The sequence below is a fragment of the Pan paniscus genome, chromosome 1 (genome assembly GCF_029289425.2).
Source record: "Pan paniscus chromosome 1, NHGRI_mPanPan1-v2.0_pri, whole genome shotgun sequence".
NCBI classification, from domain to species: domain Eukaryota; kingdom Metazoa; phylum Chordata; class Mammalia; order Primates; family Hominidae; genus Pan; species Pan paniscus.
The window spans coordinates 80856639-80877307 of NC_073249.2; the positions used below are offsets into that span (position 1 = coordinate 80856639).

Sequence of the window (20669 nt, forward strand, 5' to 3'; positions counted from 1 at the left end):
TATTTTCACTCAGCTCATGAGTCACCCACTTATCAAGCTTTTTCACCTTTCCGATTTGCTTCAAATGCCAAATGACTATAGAATGGTTGGCGTTGTGTTCTTCAGCAACTTCTCCTGTAGTTTTAAGTGGATCAGCTTCGATAAATACTCTCAACTGGTCATTGTCAACTTTTGATGGCTGGCCACTCCGCTCCTTATCCTCAAGGCTCTCCTCTCCTTTGCAAAACTTCTCGAATACCACTCCACTGTACATTCGTTAGCAATTCCTGGGCCAAATGCGTTGTTGATGTTGCGAATTGTTTCCGCTGCTTTACACTCATTTTGAACTCAAATAAGAAAATCACTTGAATTTGCTTTTGGTCTAACATCATTTCCATAGTCTAAAACATATATAAAATAAACAGCAAGTAGTATGTCATTAGCAAAAACTAATAACAATAAAATAAAATAAAGTGAGGAATGTGCAGTAAAATGATGTATAATACAACCACATTTATTTAAGAATGTATTCCAGTATCAAATGGCAAATTCCAACAATGCAAAAACCACAATTATGTTTGCACCAACCTAATAGCAGCAAATGTTAACAACATCCAACATTTTTTGAGCACTACTATATCTGTGTGTTTATGTATGTAAGTATGGATGTATATGTATGTATGTATGCATGTGTGTGTTCTCATAACCTCAAAGCAGGCCTGAGAGAAAGGTATTACTAATATTCATGTTTATAGATGAATAAAGTAACACAGAAATGTTCAATTACCTGTCCAAGTTCACATAAACAGTAAGTGACAGAGCAAAGATCTGAACCTCTGAGTTTACCATTGTGATCTCTTTGCTTTCTATTGCTTCTTTGCTAGTATTACTGTTTTAAAAAGGAGTGGAAAGTCTATGGTCAGAAGTACTAATTGCATTAGGTTCTGTATAAGGCAGTTTAGTAACCTAGCCATATTGCCACACAAAACTTTTCCCACTCTAGTGTGACTTTTAGCACCTATCTTTATATAATCTAGATAGCTTAGAAGTTCTCTGTTTAATTATTACAGCTATTTCAGCAAGCCACTGAGTGGAAAGGGAATAAAGCCACTAAAAGATATAAAGCTGTCTTTGGCTCAGATTTACCTCACTGGTTACAATCTCAGCGTGACCATAGGTGATGTTATGCTGCTATGTTTATGGTGCTCACTTTGGGTAAATTTTATCAAAACATACTTCTCTTAGTGGAAACCAATCTGTATGCAGGAATACCTTTTGAGTTAGGAAAAGTTTGCATTAATGAAATATTGAGAAAGAGAAAGGAAAAAAGAAATGGTTGGGGAAGTTGTATTTCACTGAGGGAAAACACATGTTTATTTTTAACACACCCAATATTAGCATTGGTTAGTGCTGTGGAATCCATCTATTTCTGTTTCTTCTGAAAGTGACCTCCCATTGGAGTCAGTCACTTTATCCCTAGACATAAGGTTTCTCACTTAGTCAAATGGAAACAAGAGTTATCAGCAGAGAACATTTACCATGTGTGTGAAGTGGGTAAACAGCTAGTTAGTCTCCAACTAGGGCTTTTGTTTCCCTTTTAGAGCTGAAACCACAGGAAGAGGCCAATATGGACTTCTCTGCTACTTTATTTCCCCTGAGCCTGGTCAGCTTCTTCCAAGGAGATTACTGGGAGGAAGCTTCTAGGATTTCTGGGTATGTGAAGTTGGGGATTGAGTGGGGAGGGAGGAAAGGAAGAAAGGGCAGAGAAGTTCAAAATGTGACAATGCGAGTACCTTTGAGGGTAGCTATTCTTAACACAAGTGTCCACATCAGGCAGTATAGATTCAAGGACCATGGCTGGGCAGAAACTGTGGGCTTGGTGAAGGATGCACAGGAGGAGTGTGAGGCTAATACTAACCACAGTATTGATCAGATTGAACTTAAATAATTTTGCTAGTTATACATCAACACATCTGCCAGATGCAGCCTCACAGCGCCTGCAAGCGGGGTCCTTATGCATCAAAGCTCTTAACAGAGATATAGATGAATATTTCCTCTAAGACAACTCTGAGAAAACTGTGGCAAGGGAAGGAGGCAATCGCAGAGAAAATGCTAAATATCTTTCTGTAGGCAGCCAGCAGGAACTCTGGAGCTCTTGATCTGTCCAATGAAAGCTCTAATGTGGCACTTCTGCCCAGAGGCCTCAGCACACGTGGGTCATCATAGCCTTGAGAATAGATGTGACTGTGCCATAGGAGAATAAAAAAAGCTAAATTCAAAAGAATGTCATCAAACCAGTTTGATGAATAATGTTTGCCTATTGCTTGTATGCTTTTGAAAGAAACATAAAATCAAAGGCCAAATTGTTAGGACAGTACACAAAGCAGGTAGCTGGTTAGCGTGGCTTTCACGTAATTCCAAAGCTAAGCTCCTATGTAAAAAGAACAAGCAGGCTGTTGAAAAGACTTTCGCAATTTATTCAGAAAGGATCTCATGTTCTAAGGCAACGACCACATTTTCCTTGTTAGAGGTGAGCAAATACCCAAGTTCATGGCCATGAGATCAAATGTAATTAATAGAATGTTAACCCATTTCTGACATTAAATCCCCAGATATTGAGTGTGAGAAGGAAGTAAAAAAGCCACTTCACTGAGAGGCTGTGGCTTATAAAACCAAGAAGAAAAACCACCAGCATTTTTGCTTTTTGCTTTAAATTTCTATAACAATGAATAGTCTATAATTTTTATGGAAGCTGACAGTTTTGAGTATCACAAAGTTAAAAAGAATGAGTATTAGTATTCTCATTTGTTGGTGAAAAAACTGGGACTCAGGCTCAAATTCTCAGAATGAGTGCTACATCTCCTTTTATGCCCTCATATCAAGGCACATCCTATCATGTTATGATTGCTTCAAACTCTGCTTAATATGGGAAGAAGCAGACAGGATCTGCCTAAGTTACATCCAGGCTGTCTCCTGGTAGGCTCCCAGATCGTTTGCGGTTATCCTAAAAAGGAGAGGCACAGGTAGTCATAATTCTGGTTTGATGACATGCAGAGGATTGATGATTATACAATAACTAAGAAATGAGCAACGACTGGCACTGTGTTAAGAACTTTCTGTGTATTACCTTCATAATAATCCATGAAATTGGCATTATCATAATACATTTTACAGATGAGGGCACTGAGGCACAGATGTGAAGTAACTTGCTCAAGGTTAGATGGTAAGTTCAAACCCATCCAGGTCCATACTGGTGGGCCTTAATAGTTAATACTTTGTCATTAACTTTGTTGTCAATGCCATTCCTATGCATTTGAATGCATTTAGAGGAGCAATTCATATAGTAGATAGGAGCACAGACTCAGAACCAGGAGGCCTGGGTTCTAGTCCCAATTCTGCTACTGATTAGTATGGTATCCAGATCTCATGTTCCTTATCTGAAAAAATAAACCTTTATGCTACATAGTTTCTATACGTTCCTGAAAATCTAATGGGGTATATTCGATTAAAGTTTCTGCCTAGTTACTCAAGGGTCTTCATTTTCTAACTAAGGTTTGAAGATATTCTCCTGGCTTCTGTAATTCTGCAAGGCTGTTTTAGTTGCTTTTGAAAAACTAAATTTCTAAGAACTATTTTATTGAGTGCTTGAGCCTTTCAGAGCTCCTAAAAAGGTTCGTAACTCATCTTCTCACATTGCTGCTTGTGTTGACCTTGGCATCCACTGTCCACAAACTCCTCAAGGCCATCCTGAAAGGTGAGTGGGAGGTGGCAGATCATTGTAGCAGGCACTGAGAGAGCCACCACCAAACACCTTCCCTTTGGTTGCTTTCAGCAGCTTAAAAATCACTTTCACAGACTGTAGGGATTCATTTATTCCTCACAACACACTTTGAGGTAGGCGCTAGCATTCTCATTTTATAGATAAAGAAATTAAAGCCCAGACAACCATCTATCTTGTCTAAGCTCCAAACATTTATAAATAAAGACCTGAGTTCTAGCCTACATCTCCTGACTCTAAAGCTAAATATATTTCCATTGCTTCTTTTAAGGAAGGCTGCATAGGAATTGGCAGGGCCCTATAGTGGCAGGTTTGACTGCTCCACTCTTTATCATCCATGTGTTTTGGGTAAGCCAACTAATTTCTATGCCTCTCTTCTGTGAAACAGATTAATAGTACTTGCCTTGAAAAATTATGGCAAGGCTCAATGACACATCCAGAATTACCTAGCTGAGTGTACCTAGCACAAAATACATGCTCAAAGTCATCATTATTTTCACTTCTCTATGTTTGAAAAACTACATTTTCTTTTACTTCTAAGGAGTTTGCAGTTTTGTTGTTGTAATCTACTTACTACACAAATGAAGAATCTTAAAGATCTCCTATAGAAATAATTTTCTTATCAGTAAACAGTAAAGAAGAGGATAAATTAGAAAAGTGAAAAATTTGTCAGTCGATACATCAGAATAATCTGGAGCCACAGAGTTAAGGCTTTCTTGCTATTTTTATGCCTCTTTATTCTTTTAGCTTCTAAATCTCATTTCCATTTGTTAAACTCAGATTTAAAAAGTTAACTCACAAATGATATGATGTAGTTGTCAGGCTGTTCCCTTAGGCATGATGCTCAGAAAAGTAAACTCGAATGGAAACTCAAGCAATGTAAAATCTCTATTTAGCATACACAACTGTGTCCATGGTGAAACATTCTCCACTTACACTGTAATAATAAAAAGACTGGTACCCTAAAAGAATAAATAAGTCTCCAAGAAAGAATTTTCAATTTTTCATATTTTTATTCATGTGCATTTATTTTAGAACAGAAAATTTTATTTTGACCACCATCATCATTTTTCAGTTCCAGACATGGGATTCCCTGCTGGTTTCCCCACCTGATTATTGAAATTGATTTCTGGAGTTGAGGAAAAAAGGCAAGTCATCATATATCAACCTATTATGTGTGTTAGGCTGTTTGCATTATCACATTTAATCCATTTGATGCTGTGAAGGAGCAGGTAGTGTTATCTGACTCAAGTCTGTCCTTCAATTAATCTCACCACCTCCAGGATTCCTTTATGCTCTTTGTCAAGAACTCTGGTAGAGCAAAGAAAATGGGGATGGTTTGTCACGTTCAAAAATCATATTGACCAAGACTATCCTCTCTCTCTCTCTCTCTCTTTTTTTGAGACAGAGTCTCACTCTGTCACCAGGCTGGAGTGCAGTGGTGTAATCTCAGCTCACTGCAACCTCCGCCTCCTGGGTTCAAGTGATTCTCCTGCCTCAGCCTTCCGAGTAGCTGGGACTACAGGTGCATGCCACCATGCCCAGCTAATTTTTGTATTTTTAGTAGAATCGGGGTTTCACCATGTTGGCCAGGATGGTCTCGATCTCCTGACCTCGTGATCTGCCCGCCTTGGCCTCCCAAAGTGCTGGGATTACAGGCATGAGCCACTGTGCCTGGCTGATAATCCTCTTTTAAGAAGAAGGGGTATATATTTACCTAGGGAATTCCCTAGAGAAGAGGCAGAAAGGCATAAAAGGAGTATAGTAAACTGAAATCAAGACATCTAAATCTAAGACCTGGCTCCATTACTGTACCCCTTTGGAACTTTGGGTAAATTCTTAACTCTTTCTGGGTCTCAATTTTCTCTTTTAATAAAACAAAGATTTGGAGTAATAAAACTCTAAATTCCTTTCCAGCCCTAGGACCTTATGGTCTACAGTGAGACTTCTTATATGATTCTAGTTAGGGTAAAACAATTCAGGATTAATAATAGTTATGTTAAGTACACTAGGTTTTTAAGAGCTCAGTTTTGATTATGTATAATAATGAGTTTGACAAAAAAAAAAAGTTGAGTAAAGATGGATGGCTGAAACCCTCATTTAGCCTCTCCCTAGACAGGGGAATGAATAGTTTGCAAGGGAAAGTTTATTTTCTGGCATTGTGCCAGAAGAAAACAGGATAGGCCTAATAATAGTCTAAAAGATGCAAGCACTTTGAGATTCTTGCTTCCATACCATAGTCAGATTCTCAGGGTCTCAGTAGACATAGCCTTGGAGTTGGGCAGGGAGTCTTAAAGCAGCGATCATCACCTAGGTTTAAGCTGAGATTCTTACTTTACAACGTGCCTTCTGCCCAATGACTAATGAATGACACAGACAGTTATGGGTACTGGGAGGTGGGAATAATCACTTAAGGGTGGCAGTGTTGGAGAAAAGTATAAGGAGGTGACTGGGAGACTGGACCTTCTTTGAAGGTTGGGTATGATCTAGAGAAATAGAGAATAGTTGGGGTCTAAGAGCACAGAAAGAGATGGAATATATAGTATAGCTGAGGAAAAATAAATGGAGCAGCTTAACACAAGCAACTCTGACATAGAAGTCTTCTGAATCAAAAGCAGAATTTTGAGGCACTCAAGAAAGAGGGGTATTAACTATATCGGTTATAAACTTTTTAAAAAAGTGATTTTACAGAGACTAATCTGGAGCGGGTAGTTTTGATATCTTCATAAGGATGACCTTGCCTTGACTCATTCTTTTAAACATTTATTTTTTATTTTTTATTTTTTTGAGACGGAGTCTCGCTCTTTCGCCCAGGCTGGACTGCAGTGGCACTATCTCGGCTCACTGCAAGCTCCGCCTGCCAGGTTCACGCCATTCTCCTGCCTCAGTCTCCTGAGTAGCTGGGACTACAGGCGCCTGCTACCACGCCTGGCTAATTTTTTTTATATTTTTAGTAGAGACGGGGTTTCACCGTGTTAGCCAGGATGGTCTCGATCTCCTGACCTCGTGATCCACCCGCCTCAGCCTCCCAAAGTGCTGGGATTACAGGCGTGAGCCACCGCGTCCGGCCGCCTTGACTCATTCTTTAGCATTATTGTCCTTATAGAAAGTAATGCTATTAAAAATTTCATGTGTGCATTGAGTCTTGAATTTCTTTTGGCACCTGCTGTCTCCATTGATTCAACGCAAGGAAGCTGTGTTCTCTTTCTTGAGCTTTATGAGTTTAAAGTACAGCCCATCCTATTGAGTGAGTTCTATGGGGCCATTGTCAAATCTAAAAGTGCTTTACAATGCTCCTGAGTAGATGGCATCCCACTGGGGTCATATCGTTCACTAATTGAAGGTAACGTTCTTGGATGATAGCAAAAACCATATATAGCTCTAATAGCTGCTCTACAGATAAGCCCAAGTGCTACACCAAGCCAACCCCAATCTGTTTATATAAACCAACTATAAAATAATTTGCATGCAAAATATTATTTTACAAACTCCAATATCACAGGAGTAATCTATCTATTGAAAAAGCTGTAAATATTTGCATAAATGTTGCATAAACATGATGGGCTTTAGTTTGGAGTCTTTGTTAATATAAACATTTTTAGAATTATCTTAACCTAATTTATTTTAGCTCTAGACCAATTAATATTTATTCATAACCTATGTCTTTGGTAACTTGCCTAACTAAAAAGAGCCTCTGACATTTCTTTCCCCTGGTATAATTAAAAATTAAAATTTGTCATTGGTAACTTATAGAAAACTTTTTTCACGCTTATTTTTATCTTTTATAAATTAGTATCTTGGAGCTCAAAATTGCTCTTTGGAGTAAAAACTCTCTGTCTAGTTATTTAAAGAATCTATAAAATCCTTCCTTCCTTCCTTCCTCTTCCTTCTCTTCTTTCTTCCTTCCTTCCTTCTAGCAACTACAACAACATTTAGCATGTATATACATTTTAGTAAGCAAAGCATGGCGAATCAGAGGCAAATTATCCCCAAATCTCTGCCTTCTAGGAATACAAAGCCTAAGAGAACTAGATCTAAATAAAAACTGTAGGCTACTTGTAGATTGAGTTGTCCTGCTTATTAAGATTAAAATGAGATTTATTTCAACCCTAACCTGTAAGCTGTAGTAGCCTTGAATCCCTCCCAATCTTTCCAAAAGTACTTTTGAGAGGGAGGATGGAGGGAGGGAATAAGTGGTGATTGGTATGATATTTACATGCCCCTTAACATTTCTTGCTGCATATGCTGTTCCTCAAATGCTGTTTCTGCACCATATTGCCCAAGATGTGAAACACAGTCTCTTTACCCCTGAGAACTTCACTCACACAAGACATTTGCTTGTGTGGTAGACTTTGCTGAAAGCTTGAGATGATGGAGGGGTTTCACACAGCCCATTATTTGCCCCCTCCCTTGATACACATCCTTTTCTACATTGTCCACGTCTCCACCCTATTAACACAGAAGAGAGAAGCTGAAGAGGATTTTGGAAAGTAAGGGATGAGACAAAGCATGAAAGATGACCAGGTGCTACCCAAGTTGTGGGGCACTTTGCTGAAGAGAGGGATCCCTGTCCTCATGTGATAGGCAGAATCTTCATCTTTCTTCTTCATGCTCTCCTGTCCATGGACTCTTGGGTGTCTGCTTAGCATGAGCCACCAACTCCCATCTCACATTTCAGTGGCACTGAAGAATTGCAGAGACTTTGAAATTTTCTTTCTCTTCTTTCGCTTCTCTGGCATAAAGGAAAGTAAGCACTATACAGATTAATTGATATTGAATTAGGCCATTTCTTTTAGAAGAAAAGAGTGACTGTTTTAAATGTTATTTCTTCTCCCTTTACAATTGCAACACATTTCTATCTAGTCCCATCCTACAGCCAAGTGTTAATATGTTCTCATTCAGTGGATGATGGATTCTTTACTTTTCATCTTAAAATTAAATAGCTATGTTCTATACCAGAGAAGTGTTCACTGGCTACTAGAGAATTCACTCCCAAATGAAAAATAAATGACATTAAATACATAATTCCGTCACTACTAGAGCACTGTATTATTTTGTTGTCATAGTCAATAGATACTTGTTCACCTTTTGGCAGCAGTGAAGGTAATTTTAAACTATAGAAAGGAAAAAGTTCCAGTTATACAGGAATTAATATTCTAAAAGAAATGTGTTTTCTGAATTTAATCTTTTAGATCAAAATGATAGAATTGTAAAGTCAAAAGGAGAAAAATTGAGGATTGGCTGGTTTGTATTATCATCAGTTCTCAAATGTTTATAAGGGCCATCTAAGAGTGAAAAGACAATGGAAACATGTAAGTCATTTCCTAATCTTATTTTAACCTTCAGGTTCAAACTTTTTATAGAATAGATGAAATGATAGGTACTTCATTGATAATCTTTTCACATAATCCTGTTTATCCCATAAGTGGAAATACTTCTCAAGAGTGAAATAGCCAAATGGAGGAAAAGGTCTTGGATAGTAGCACATTTTAATGTCTTGTTTAAAATTGTCATTCCAAATTATGATAGTTTGTTTCCAAAGATGGCCACCATCAGTTTCTTGTTTCCCTGCACATATGCACAATTGCCAAATCAAGAGGTGAAGTCTAATTTCCCTCCCCTGTTATCTGGACTGATCTTCAGTTTTTGTTTGACCAATACAATCAAGCAGAAATGATATTACAGCACTCCCAAGCCTAGGTCATAAGAAACCTTGCACCTTTCCCCTGGGCCACATGGAACATTCCTCTTGGGATGCTCTTGAAACACTTCAGTCATACTGTGAGAAATTCAAGTCACATCCAAAGACCACATATAGAAGCTTCAGGAGACAGTCTCAGCAGAACTGCCAATCAATAACTGGCCATATGGTACAGCTCTCTTGACCATAAAACTCATTTGGGCCTTCAAATGGTTCCAACCCCAGCCACCATCTGTTAGCACCTACTTGGGAGACTCTGAGCAAGAACGACTCAGCTCAACCCAGTTAACCTAACAGAACTTTAAGAGATAATAATAAATTGCTCTTTTGAGCCACTAAATTTTAGGATGGCTTATAACAACAATAAATAACTGAAACAGAAATACAAATATTTTGAATAATCCACCTGTTCTTTCTTTTTTCAACTCTTTGGATAGTCTCTTTTAACCAGGTACTATGCTAGGTGCTGGTGATGGATTCAAAGATGAAAGAGATATAAGATGTAAAGCCTGATGTATTTTCACAAGGAACATTTACTTGGTGAGACAGACAAATGAGTAGAAGAATATTATGCCATATGATAAGTAATATAAAAATGCACATGGTTCTTGAGGGATCACGTAGCTTTGGGAAAACTAATTGACTTTTTTTTTTGGAAGGTTATTAATAAATAAAACTAAAAACTAAGCAGGAGACACAGAGACTCACCTGAGCAGCAGCACGGGGCAAAGATGGCATGTGGAACTTTCTTGGAATTGCAAATATTTCAGTCTGGCTGGGGCATAGAATATGAAGACTAAGTGGAGAGATATAATTGGGAAAGTTGACAAAGAGCTCAAAAATGTCTTTGTATACTGTCAAACGAGTTTGGATTTTATTTTTCAATGTAAAATTCTAGCCATTTTCATCCATTCATCTTTTATTTTACCTTACAATCCTTCAATAACTAAAAAATAATCATACTCCTCCAATGGCTATGTTGAAGGATCTTGAGGACAGGAAGAGAGTCACATTGTCTGATTTATGATTCAGGATGATGGAATCTTCTGACAAGATTTTTATTTTTTAGATCTTAAAATGCATTCTTTTCAGTGAAGACATCTTTGGAGTTAGTCATTACTCTCACCTTATCTGTCATCTTGACTCCAATATGCTATTCCTCTTCTTTTGGTCTAGACTCTCTAATTTTAAAGCTATCTTCAAGTTAAGGAAAGGTCATTTTTTCCACAGTTCAGTTCTCTGAAAAGCTTACATCCCCCAGTGAAAGTCACAGTCCAGGAGTGAAGCAATCACATGCTAGAACTTTAGGGCCAATTGGGAAGTCTTTACAAACACTTGCCTTGGTCGATCTTACTTATTGCTACAAGCCTGAAAATGCACAGTCCTAAAAAAGGTGGTCTCTCTGTGCACACATATAATTTTTAAAAAGGAGAGGGCAATACGAAGGGACCTGAGGCTTGATCACCAAAAATCAGCACAATGAAAGCAAATGATAATGAATAATGAGCACTAGAATTCAAATTACCAGATGTTTTAAAGAGATGGAGTGCCAGTTTTCAATTCCATTTTGAGTACCACATTACAAAGGAACTATTTTAAAAATAAAAAAATGATTGAGGGAAAAGAAAAACAAATAAAAGAATACCTAAACTACTGAATGACCTCATTTGCTCCTGATAAACTTCAATCACATCTTCTTACTCCATCCCCAGTTCTTTTATGGTATGAGTAGCAGCAATTCTCTGATCTTCAAAGACAAATCTGAGTGAATTCATTGGAACTCCCTGTCTTTGACAGTATGATTCTTTGAGTTTCTTGAGATGTGTTGTCATTTTCACTTTGAAGTGAATCTCACTGCTATCCTGTCCAATGACTTTGAGTTTAACATATTCTCATTCCTTCTTATCCTCCAAGTCATCGGTTGAAGGTTTTGCCTCCTGATCTTACATAGGTGACAGTGGCTTCACCCAGGGGTCACTGCTATGCAGTGTTTCTAAAGGCATGAGGGAAGGGGCAGAGTGCAGTCAAGAAGCCTCTATGCGGTAGGTGAGAGCTGTGGCATCCAAGAATAATGGAGAGGGTGGTAGGTAGGTGGCTTCTAAAAAATGGTAAGGATCTGTAAGAGCTACTGTAGAGTAATAGGATTGGGCTGACTTGAGTCTCAGAGAAGGACTGCTGCATAGCTACATGGTCAAGCTAAAGATTAAAAGAATGACTTTATATTGTCAATAATCTGCATGGGTATGTTACCTTTTTTTCCTGGCACTCAGCAATTCAAGTATGGCAGTGGGAAGGTGAGTAGCTGGATTGATCCAAGGTTATGACTTTTCTGGGCAGGTGCAATGAACTCAAAAACTGGATGATAGTTAAGAATATTGACAAAAGAGTAGTGAGAGAGATAGGACACAGGGTCTAAGCAATTGACAGCGTCTAAGCAAATGACTTGGACAGCTCATTCAGGTGAAAGAATGGGTTTAAAAGTAAGAAAGCTGAAAGGATCAGGAGCTGTGGTTAGAGAGAGGTGTTGCACAGATTGGAGACTGAATGGGCTTTCCTTCTGGGCATGAGAGACACAGGGTGATGTAACACTTCTAGAGAAGAGATTATGAGCTATCCATGATGGTGATGACATCACTAGTCATCACCATCACTTGCAGTAGGAGGTCAGTAGAATCCATCTATGTCAACAGTGAAGAATGCTAGAGCTATAGTACATGAGCCAACAGGAGCCTCAAAATAAGAGAGAAATACAGAAATGATGATAAGGAACAGGCTGATTAACTCTGAAGCATTGAGCAGGTAACGTCTGAGCTTAGCTTTTAAGGATCAATAGGAGTTCTTCAAGGAGATGAAAAAGGTGATAGAGGAGATTTCAGATAAAGTGAGTATCACCTGCCAAAGTTTAGAGGCATTTAAATTGTTTTCTACCACAATATCCTCAGGAGGTATAAACCATAAATACATGTTCTACTTTCTATTTTTCCTCTTTTCCTCAGACCATGACCATTCTTGAAATGAACTTTCCCATAGAATTAAAATAATCCCATTTCTGGATACCTGAGTAAGTTTGACTTAAATCTTTTCTCAGTTTGCCAGTTGCATAGTCTGAACAATCCTGCTACCTGTGGTTCTTAAGGAAAAGTGGTCATAGGTAAAGTTGGTGCACCAGCCTAATATGATTCTATAGAACTCTTGTTTAACTTTGAACAAATGCCTCTTTTATTACTTTACAAAAATTGATATCCTAGAATCCATGATTTCTTCATGGTCCATTTTCTTTTTCTATCCGTTTTTGGAAGCAGGGTGATTTTAGAAAGAGTATGTATGGCATTCAAGGCTAAACAGAGTTGGTGTTGAATTGTGCTAACAACACCTACAAGCTGTGTAACATTTGGCAACTCACTTGGCCTTTCTGAATTTCCGTTTTCTCTTTTGTGAAATACAGATAGCATGTCTATCTCCTAGAATTATGAGAATGAAATGCAATGTCAATAAGGGATGGTACAGAATAGATGCTCAATGTTTCCTCTTTGTGGTTCTCTCTGAATCTCCCTTGCTTCTCCCAACTCAAGCAAATTAGTTTTCCTGAGCTAATTTCTTTCAAGCATATGGCTGCTGACCTTTTATTTTTCTTAATCCATTGACCCCTCTATATTGTGTATCTGCCCCCTGCCACAGCATCATGTAAATATATGATAATTCCCTGAAATTGTCCTGCTTTCTTAGAACTTGACTTCTAGCAGACTAACTCAGAAACATTCAAGAGAAAAAGATGAGGAAAAGGGAATCTCTTTTATACTGGATAGTTTTAATAACAGAATCCTGGAGACAAAGTCAGAAAGTGATCATGGGAACAGAAAATAAAGAGAAAAAATACAAGAACATAGAGGAGACACCCTAACAATAAGACTACGAGCAGGAAAGTGTCCTCCCATGCTTTGCTGAAGCTGAGTGATATCTGGTTAAAGTTTCCTTGGGCTCTTACTACCTTTCTGAAACTAAATGTTGTTTGAATAGGAGGAGCTAAATTTTTCATAAATAAATCTCTCTGATGGTTTGTTACATGTTCTTTATTTTTTTCTGTGTTAAAATGTAATCCATATTTTAAAGTTTTCCCACTTGCCAGACTTATTTTACATTTTATCTCATATAGAGGTCTGCACCCAAGGAAAACTGAGATTCTCCCACCGGTTCTCCATGTAGACTTTCAGAACAGAGTAGCACACGGTATTTTGGTGAATGACACTCCCTGGGGTTGTGCAAGCATGCTTGCCCTGAGAATTACAGAGGCTGGGTTTTCAGGGACCCAGGACACTGAAATCCCTGGAACTGCCAAGCCTCAGTAGTTTCTTCACCTTTTCCTGTTAATGATCACACCACACTACCCAAGTTTCTATGAAACTATACAGCAATGATAGAAAGATAAGTTTGTAATATAGACAAGACCATCAAAAAAGTAATTTACAAAAGGAGAAGTATAAATGGCCAATGAGCATATGAGAGGATGCTCTGCCTCTCTAGCAGTGAGAGCAATGACACTTAAAACAGCAGGGATAAGCCATTTAGAGTGATTTGACATTGATAGCATAAAATAATAACCATTGTTGGTGTGAATGTGAGAGAAGCCTGGAAGAGATTATTCCTATTTTTATTTTCCAAATTTAATATATGATTATGATGTGAGTTATGTCTATTGCAGCAAGGGGCTAATAGAAAGTTGTCCAGAGAAGTGGCCAGGCACAGTGGCTCACACCTGTAATCCCAGCACTTTGGGAGGCTTAGGCGGGTGGATCACGAGGTCAGGAGATCGAGACCATCCTGGCTAACACGGTGAAACCCCATCTCTAATAAAAATGCAAAAAATTAGCCAGACGTGGTGGTGGGTGCCTGTAGTCCCAGCTACTCAGGAGACTGAGGCAGGAGAATGGCGTGAACCTGAGAGGCAGAGCTTGCAATGAGCCGAGATCGCGCCACTGCACTCCACCCTGGGTGACAGAGCAAGACTCTGTCTCAGAAAAAAAAAAAAGAAAGAAAAGAAAGTTGTCCGGAGAAGTATAAAGAAGAAAGAAATCATCCATGGTCACCTTGCTCAGTGAAAACTTCCATTGCCATTTACAATTGATTTATTTGAATCAGGATCCAGTTGAGATCTAATCATGGCATTTGGGATGTCTTTTAAGTCTCTTTTAATTTAGAACAGATTCCCCGCCCCCCACACTCCTTTTTTTTCTGGTCCTTGACTTCTGGAAGAAACTGAGTTAGCTGTCCTACAAATTGGTTCAAATTCTGGATTTGTCTATTTGCTCTCCAACTGGTCTGCAAACTAAAAGTTAGACGTAAGTCTGGATTCAACTCAAGTTTAACATTTTTTGGCAAGAAAAGTTTGTAAGTGATGTTGTGTATTTTTTATTGCATTACATCATGCAGCACATAATGTCTGGTTGTCTCATTTTGAAACCGCTTACATTGATCAATGGCTTCAGATGAGACAGCCTGATTCTTCTGTTGTAAAGGTCCCTATCATCTCTTCTCTTAATGGTTTTAGCATCTGTTAATGTTTATTGCCTGAATCAATTATTTCATTAGTGTTGTTAAATGGGGATTTTCTAATTTCACTAATTCTTCTACATTTAGTAACTATAATTCTTCTCTAAGGAAAAAGATGTTCCTCATCAACTAGGGATTTTTTTTATTTTGAAATGTAGTAAAACAGGATAACCAAAATGAGTATTCCCTAATTTTGTCCACTCAAATTCTTAGAAATAATGACAAACCAGTGGCAAGAAACATCCATACGTGTTCAGATTATGGTTTCTAAGTAACATTAACACTAAAAGGGACCAGAGATTCATGGAGAAGGGCTGAGTCCAAGTCCAGGGTGAAATAAGTAAGATGAACCTGATGATAAACCTTGCGGTGGCAATAAAGAATCTCTCAAAGGTAACAGGGCTGTGTCAAAAAGATCTCCCAGGAACTAGTTTGAAAGAACTTCTGCCGGTGCAAGATGGGGCAATCTTTACATCAAAAACAATAGTGACTGAAATTGACTATCTCATATTGAATATATTTTAAGCCTATTAGTTCATAATAACACAGACAAAAAATAAAAACTGCTAGAGAACCACAAAACCACCAGCCAAAACAAAAACACAACAAATACCATTTCAGAAAAGTAGGGCACCAACCCCTTGCTCTGAAAAGTGGTAAATTACAGGGAAAGGATGATTTATGTTTCTAAATGATCATCATGGCTGCTGTGTGAGGAGTATGTTGTAGGAAAACAAGAGTAGAAACAAGGAGGCTTGGGCCAGGCTCCAGGGACTGTGTAAATTGCCAGGGATACATGGATGATGAGCTAGCCCCTGACCTCCTGGAGCTCTCATCTCCAGTGGGGAAGGCTGCCTTGTCACCAGGCAGTTGGAATCAAGCGGGAAGTATATAATAACAGAGGCAAGCAGATGGTGCCACTGCAGCACACGAGAATGGCATCAAGCCATCCTGGGAGCTCTAATACAGAGGAGTACATACCCAAGCTGAGTCTTACATTGAGTCAGAAATAAAAGATGATCATATCCCAGACCAACTCCAGAACCAGTTGGAGCCTGCTGGAACTAAGGCAGCTGTAGTCAGTACTGACTCAGGACCTGGATAGGATTAAGCTGGCAGGAGGAAGGGAACATTAAGTCCAGCAGAGAAGGGACTAGGGAAGATGGGCTGAAAATTGATCCAACATAGCCACAGGGAGGATAGGGCTTAGATTTCTTTTGTACTACCTTCATCTCTCTGTTTATCTGATCATTGCTTGTAACGGTGAAAGATGCTAAATGGGGGAGATGAGAGGAGAGCTATGAGGAAAAGTAGGGAGGCAGACATCAACGAAGCACAAATCACAGCTGTTCTACATGGAAGATGAATCATGCTATGTTGCTGAGCTGCATCATAGGAAAAGAGGTGCCGTGTCTATGCTGTGTTGTGCTATGTTAAAATTTTAATCACTAGATATGATATAAACACTGAGGAATCAAAAACACACTGAGAGATCACTGGCCAGACAGAAGTAACACATGGAGACAGACTCAAGCTGTAGAATAACATGAGATGATGTTAGAGTAGACCCTTACATGACCCAGGGAATCTGCAAATATCCCAGATCCTTGGGATATTTGGATGGATGAAGTGGACCCTGCCCAAAGGAGGGTGAATAATATGGACTACCTATGCACAGAAATACAGAGAAGAGTTACAAGCCAATGCTGAGCTGAAGTGTAAAGTTTCAGAAGAGAGTTTAAACAAATATTTAAAACAATGATAATATTCAGTTGTGGCAGGAGTGCAGTAAAATTGCTGTTTCGATGTACTACTAGTGAGAGCTGAATCAGTACAATCTTCCTGGAAAAAAATTAACGGTATGTTTAAATATTCTTAAAATGTTCTTATACTTTTTCCTAATAATTTTATCTTTGAAAATAAAAGAAAGGCCGGGTGCGGTGGTTCACGCCTGTATTCCCAGCACTTTGGGAGGCCGAGGCGGGTGGATCACAAGGTCAGGAGATCGAGACCATCCTGGCTAACACGGTGAAACCCCGTCTCTACTAAAAACACAAAAAATTAGCCGGGCATGGTAGCGGGCACCTGTAGTCCCAGCTACTTGGGAGGCTGAGGCAGGAGAATGGCATGAACCTGGGAGGCAGAGCTTGCAGTGAGCTGAGATCATGCCACTGCACTCCAGCCTAGGCGACAGTGCCAGAGTCTGTCTCACACACACACACACACACACACACAAAAGAAAATATAAGAAAAAAGCCCCCAAAATATACAAGAATATGTATACAAAGTATTATCAGAGTATTAGTTTAGAGGAAAATAGAAAACAATCTAAATTCCTACCAGTAAGGAATGATTAATTAAGGGTGGCATATGTATAATTGGAATATTATGCAGGAATTAAATGATTACAGAGATTTTAGTAATATGGGGAATGTTTATTATTTGAGATTAAGTTAGAAAGTAGAAAATAAAGTGTAAAAATTTTTTAGTTTTTAAAACCATAGAAAAACTATAAAGTAGAAATACAGCAAAATTATCTGTAATCAAATTATGTTATTTTTAGAAGCTTTATCGGGAGATAATTTACATACAACAAAATTCACTAATTTAAATGTCTAATTTGATGACTTTTGACAACTGTTTATACCTGTGTAACCACCACCACAATTAAAATAAAGAATATTTTGATCACCACCAAAATTTCTATGCTTTTTTGTATTCCCTTCCTCTGACTCCCTGACCCCTAATAACCACTACCTGCTTTCTGGTGCTATAGTTTTGCTTTTCCTAACATTTCATGTAAACAGATTCTTATAGTGTGTAGGTTTCTATGCTAGTGTCTAGCATAATAGTTTTGAGATTCGTCCATGTTGTTGGATGTATCAATAGTTTGTTCCTTTGTGTTGCTGAATAGTATTCCATTGTATAGATATACTACAATTTGGTTTTCCATTCACTAGTTGTTGGGCATTTGGGTTGTTTCAATTTGCTTACTATGATAAATAAAGCTTCTATGACCATTAGTGTACAAGTCTTTGTGTGCTCATTTTCATTTCTCTTGGGTAAATATGTGAATTTTTAGAAGGAATGGAATTATTAGATTATTTGGTAAGGGTTAACTTCATAAGAAACTGCCAAAATTGTTTTCAAAGTATAATAGATGTATAATAGATGTACCTGTTGTAATGTATGAGACAGTTCCAGTTATTCCACATTATAATTTTGAGGATTCCTTTTAGATTTGATTTCTAGTTTTATTCTGCTGTGGTCTGAGAAGATACTTGATATGATTTCAATTTTTTAAAATTTATTGAGACGTGTTTTGTGGCCTGTCATATGGTTTATCTTGGAGAATGTTCCATGTGCTTATCAGTAGAATGTATATTCTGCAGTTCTTGGGTAGAATGTTCTGTAAATATCTGTTAAGTCCATTTGTTCTAGCATGCCTTTTAAGTCCATAGTTTCTTTCTTGACTTTCTTTTTCAAAGATCTGTCTAGTACTGTCAGTGGTGTATTGAAGTCTCCCACTACTATTGTGTTGCTGTCTATCTCATTTCTGAGGTCTGGTCGTAATTGTTTTATGAATCTGGGATCTACAGTGTTAGGAATATATAAATTTAGGAATGTAATATCTTCTGTTGGATTGATCCTTTTATCATTATATAGTTTACCATTAACCCTTTGAAGTCTGTTTTTTGTTTTCCTAATATAAGAATAGCTATTCCTGCTCACTTTTGCTTTCCATTTGCATGGAATATCTTTTTACACCCTTTTACCTTGAGTTTATATGAATTCTTACATGTTAGGTGAGCCTGTTGAAGACAGCAAATATTTGGTTTGTGATTTTTAAAAATCCTTTCTGCCATTCTGTATCTTTTAAATGTAGCATTTAGGCCATTTACATTCAATGGAAATATTGAGATGTGAGTTACTCTTCTCTTTATCATGTTGTTACCTAAGTTTGATTTTTTTCATTGTGTTATTGTTTATAGCCCTTGTGAGTTTTAAGCTTTCAAGAGGTTCTATTTTGGTGCATATTTGGCTTTTATTTCAAGGTTTAGAACTCCTTCCAGCATTTATTGTAGGGCTGGTCTGGTGGTGGCAAATTCCCTCAGCATTTGTTTGTCTGAAAATGATTTATTTCACCTTCATTTATGAAACAGTTTTGCTGGATACAAAGTTCTTGGCTAACAGTTGTTCTGTTTAAAGGGGTTGAAGTTAGAACCCCAATCTTCTCTGGCCTATAAGGTTTCTGCCGAGAAGTCCGCTATTAGTCTGAAAGGTTTTCCTTTGTGGGTTACCTGATACTTTTGTTTTAGTGCACTTAGAATTCTTTTTATCATGTTGACTTTAGATAGCCTGATGACTACAGGCCTTGGTGAAGATCTTTTTGCAATGAATTTCCCAGGAGTTCTTTGATCCTCTTGGATTTGGATATTTAGATCTCTAGCCAGACCAGGGAATTTTTCTTCAATTATTCCCTGAAATATGTTTCCCAGACTTACTGTGTTCTCCTCTTCCTTAGGAACAACAATTATTCTTAGGTTTGACCATTCTACATAATCCCATATTTCTTGAAGACTTCGTTCATTTCTTTTGATTATCTTTTCTTTATTTTTGTCTGATTAGGTTAATTCAAAAGCCTTGTCTTTGAGCTCTGAAATTCTTTCTTCTACTTGTTGTAGTCTATTGTTAAAACTTTCCACAGCATTGTGTAATTCCCTAAGTAGGTCTTTCATTTCCAGAAGTTCTGATTGGTTTTTCTTTAAAATATCTGTCTTTCTAGAAAATTTTTCATTCATATCCTGAAATGCTTTCTAAATTTCTTTATGATGGTTTTCACCTTTCCCTGAAATCCCCTTGAGTAGCTTAATAATTGACTGTCTGAATTCCTTATCTGGTATTTCAAAGATTTCATCTTGGTTTGGATCTATTGCTGAAGAGCTAGTGTTATCTTTGAAGGTGTTATAGAATCCTGTTTTGTCATATTACCAGAGTTTCTTCTCATTTGGGTAGCCTATTTCTTCTCATTATTCTTGAATTTATGTTTTATGTAACTGTCTTTCTTCATTTGTTTGTTAATTTCTTTTTTCCCCTTAAGGATGTGACTTTAATGCTTATAGTTAATTATATTTGGTTCTTGATGCTTTCAGGGGTGAAGACTCTGTAAGAGTTCCTTGATAATACAGAGTCTTTGTATAGTGGCTTTCTCATATGCTGGTTGTAGTAGCAATGTGCTCAGTGTGTGAGCAAGTTCACTGTCTCCTTTGGGGTTGGAATGGTAGAGGTCTCTCAAAGCTTATCATATAACCATGTGGTGTGCACCTTTTTATTTATTTATTTATTTTTCCCCAGTATTTTATTTACTGGTTTGATGGTTTAGGCTTCAGGCCAGTAGGGGAGGTGTCTCTGGTTAGCAACCAGTTGTGGCTAAAGCAGGTGGGCAAATGCAATACCCAATGGTAGACAGATGTCCAAGCCTTGACAGAGGGGGCTGGAGGAGCTCTCAGTGAGTCACACTGAGGTCTTAACAGGGGGAAGGGTTGGAGCCACCTCAGGTCCCCTGACAGATTAGCAAGAGAGTTATCTAACTCTTAGACACACCCCTGTCTCAGTGCTGTAGCTATTCAGATCACACAGGTGCCTCTTTTCATCTGTAGGAGT

The 20669-nt window shown here is 38.0% G+C and overlaps 1 protein-coding gene and 1 pseudogene across 3 annotated transcripts in view; one reads left to right on the forward strand and one right to left on the reverse strand.

The window, feature by feature from the left end:
* DPT (dermatopontin) overlaps positions 1-20669 on the forward strand; it is a 407189-nt gene that overhangs the window by 193967 nt on the left and 192553 nt on the right. The gene's annotated exons all lie outside the window — the stretch shown is intronic.
* On the reverse strand, positions 10635-11407 carry LOC106633877 (small ubiquitin-related modifier 1-like; annotated as a pseudogene).